Source organism: Alexandromys fortis, unplaced genomic scaffold (assembly GCF_014885135.2).
Source record: "Alexandromys fortis isolate MF-2015 unplaced genomic scaffold, M_Fortis_MF-2015_v1.1 scaffold_220, whole genome shotgun sequence".
NCBI lineage: Eukaryota > Metazoa > Chordata > Mammalia > Rodentia > Cricetidae > Alexandromys > Alexandromys fortis.
In genome coordinates this window covers 371,198-374,759 of record NW_026068099.1, presented here as the reverse complement: position 1 = coordinate 374,759, position 3,562 = coordinate 371,198, and the positions used below count along the sequence as shown (strand labels likewise).

The window sequence follows — 3,562 nt, the reverse complement described above, 5'->3', positions numbered from 1 at the left end:
CCCCCGCCGCGCCCCCCCCCCCCCCCCCCCCGCGATAGCTGCGCCGGTGCGAGCTCCTCAGCCTTTCTCCCGTGTTCCCGCACTGCCTGAGCTTCTGAGAGCTCAGAAAAACTGGATCCAGAAGTCAGCCGGTAGCGGCTAATCAGGGACGCTGTGCTCAAATGAGCCAGAGCCGCCAGAGACTCTAGTGGCCCCACGAATCTGGCACCAACTGAAGAAGTTGGCTCGATTGGGGAAATAACAGGCTAGCTAAGGGGAAACTCACGCCACAGGAATGGAAAAATCCAAGCTCCGCTGTGTCCCGCGGGAATCACCCAGAGAGAGCGAGCACCTGGTCTGTCCCAGTTTTTCTCCCGGGCTCCAGGAAGCCACGCCTTAACTAGGTTCCACCTCTTAAAGATGATTGGTTAACAAAGCTTCCCCCAGCACCAGAAAGAGGGTTTGGATTCCCTGGAGTTAAGAGTTATAGTTGGTTGTGAGCTACCATGTGGGTGTGGGATCTGAACAAAGGTCCTCTGCAAGAGGAGCAAGTTCTCTTAGCTGCTGAGCTATCTTTCCTGTCCCTATTGGTGGCCTAGAACTCTCTAGACAGACACGGCTGGCCCCAAACTCACAGAAATACCAGTCTTTAGAGTGCTGGGATTAAAGGTACACACCACCAAGTTAGGAGGCAGAGGCTGGTGAAGCCAGCCTGGTCCACAGAGTGAATTCCAGGTAAGCCAGGGCTACACAGAGAAACCCTGTCTCAAAAAACAACAACAAAACCCAAAAAGGCCCGTACCGCCATTCTGTTTTGAAAAATTTTTAATTATGTATATATGTATGCATATCTGAGTGTGGGTAATGCACACGTTGTAGGGTGAAAGGGACAACTGGAGCAGGAAACCAACCAATCACTGCACATCCTGACTCTGAACCCAGAGCCAGTGGAAGAAACACGTCCTGAATTTAAGACCTGGGCCAAGGAAAGAAACATCATTATCACTGAACCCAGGACTAAAGACATGTGCCCTGGCTCCGAAACTAGTGTCAAAAAACACACTTTGTCCTTAGAATCAGAGCCAGTGAGCCAGTGAAAGAAATAAGTCAAAAAGCTAAAAAGGACCAGTGAAAGAAACACAGTTTGGCCATGAAGTCAGAGCTATCTCTTCTGTCCCTGACCAATCCCACTTTTCCCTGGGAAAACTCCGCCCCTAAGAAGCCCTATATAATAAGCCTTTCTGTCTCTTGTTGATATTAAAATTAAAAATCTGGGCTGGAGAGATGGCTCAGAGGTTAAGAGCATTGGCTGCTCTTCCTGAGGTCCTAAGTTCAATTCCCAGCAACCACATGGTGGCTCACAACCATCTGTAATGAGATCTGGTGCCCTCTTCTCGCCTGCAAGGCATACATGGAGGCGGAACACTGTGTACATAATAAATAAATTTTAAAAAAAATGGAAAAAAATAAAATTAAAAGGCTGCTGTTAATCCCTTCCTGGACTCTCTTCTGGATTACTACTTCCCAAATAAATCTCCTCAAGAGAGTTTTGGGTGACAACCTTCATTTGCCAGTGCAGATTCAAGAACCTGGCTGGGACGTCCATTAGGGAACTGAACTGAAAAACCTTGCTGAGCCGCTCCCTAGGGAGCCTCAGCAAGGAGAGCAGAACAGAAGAACCTTGCTAGGACGCTCTTTAAGGGGGGTTGAGCAAGGCGGGGCAGAAAAAAGTTTCCCCCTGAGTCAGAGGCGATTGCTACATTTCTGCAGGGGCTTCCCCTTTAGCAGAGTGTTAGCCAGAGGAGAAGCAGATAGCTCTATCAGGACTTTCCCTTAAGGGAACAAAGCGGAACTGAGCTGTAAAGGCTCTCCAGGAGAAGAGCAGGATCACTATATCCTGTGGGGAGACTGCCCCCACTGCACCCCAGCTTCAGGTAGCCTGGCTTCCCCATCGTCAGGACACCTGTCCTCCAGGGCTGAGCTGTCCTGTTGCGGCTCTACCCCTCCAGAGCTGCCCTATTGCAGGTCTATCCTCGAGGGCTGAGTTGTCCTATTGTGGCTCTAATTATAACCCGACTTCCAGATAAGTCAGGATATCTCTGCAACACTACAACTGTAACACATTCCCCTCCACACGTGAGTGCATTTATACATAGAAAGCAGTGGTATCAGATTCCCCTGGATTGAGAATGAGAGGTAGTTGTAAGTGGTCTGATATGCATACTTGGGAACAGAAGACACATCATTTGCAAAGCCAGTATATGCCCCTATTGCTGAGCCATCTTTCTAGTCCTGGGCCTTTAAAATGTTTTTATATTTTGTAGTATGTGTGTGCGCATGCACGTGTGTGCACACTCACACTATGCCATGATGTGCAAGTGGAGGTCCAAGGACAACATTTGGGAGTCATTTCACTTCTTCCATGAGTGGCCTGGAGATCAAACTCAGGTCAACAAGTTTGGCAGCAAGCACCTTTACTTGCTGAGCCATCTCGTTGGCCCTCCTGGGACTTCTTGGTATGATTTCTCTGAACCATGTTGGTCCTCTTTGGCATCTCTCTCCTGGAGGGGTACAACTCCTAAGTACAGCCATCAAAATTAAAGAGAGCTTTCCATGCAAACACTAAAGCTATTCAGTGCAATACACTGATGATAGAGCGTTGGCATTTAAATATTTGGATTTTCTTATTTTTCCCTCCTGCATGCACCCCCCCCCCACTCTCAGTAATTGTTAGTAAATTTCTAAAGACTGGGGGGGGGTGAGGGAAGACTCCAAACTATACTAATTGTTTTCAAAACAGACTCAGAGTTTTCCTTGCCATAAAGAAATCTGAAAATAGAGGCTGGCTTCCGTCCTAGCTCTGCTTGGAAAACAAGCTCTGTGACTCACCAGTTGCTCCAGGGGACTGCCAACTCCCCCATGTCAGGTGCCCAGGGGCTCTGGGTAAATGTCAGGTGCTCCCGTGTGTGGTTGGCGGTGCTGGCGTCATTGCAGGCAGTGGAGTAGCTCCTCTCTGAAAAGGGAATCTCCCGTTGCCCTGTGAAGGATGTAGGAAAGGGGAAATGGGCTGTCAGATGTGCTCAGACATGAAGGTGGAGGAGGAGTGTTGTGCCTCCAGTAGGTCATGAAAATGAGTGGAGCAGGAATCAAGTCAGCTCCCGGGAAGAACTTTGACAAAGACTGAGGTGATGAGCCTTAAAGAGCCAAAAATCAGGGCTGACTCAAAGGTTCTGTGAGGGGAAAGGCCAGCCCCACAGTCTCAGCTGGACCCCTGGAACCCACCTGGTGAATGGAGAGAACCAGTTTCTGCTGGTTGTTCTCAGAACCCCATATGTGTTGTCAGGGCACTCACACCCCTCCAATAAATAGATGTAGTAAGTGAAATTTAAAAAGGAAACTTCAGCTGGCGGTGGTGGTGCACGCCTTTAATCCCAGAGCGGAGAAAGAGGCGGGCAGTCTCTGTGAGTTCAAGGCCAGTCTGTGGTCTACAAGAGTTCCAAGACAGGCTCCAAAGCTACAGAAAAACCCTGTTTCAGAAATAAATAAATAAAAATAAATAAAAAGGGAACTTCCACTGTTTCAT

At 48.7% G+C, this 3,562-nt stretch overlaps 1 protein-coding gene across 1 annotated transcript in view; it reads right to left on the bottom strand.

The window, feature by feature from the left end:
• Positions 1 to 365, bottom strand: part of LOC126489489 (uncharacterized) — a 6,582-nt gene extending 6,217 nt beyond the window's left edge. Inside the window, exon 1 of the mRNA XM_050123802.1 lies at positions 266 to 365. The gene's annotated coding sequence lies outside the window, so the exon portion shown is untranslated. The remainder of the gene's footprint in view (positions 1 to 265) is intronic.
• Positions 366 to 3,562: the final 3,197 nt, after the last annotated feature.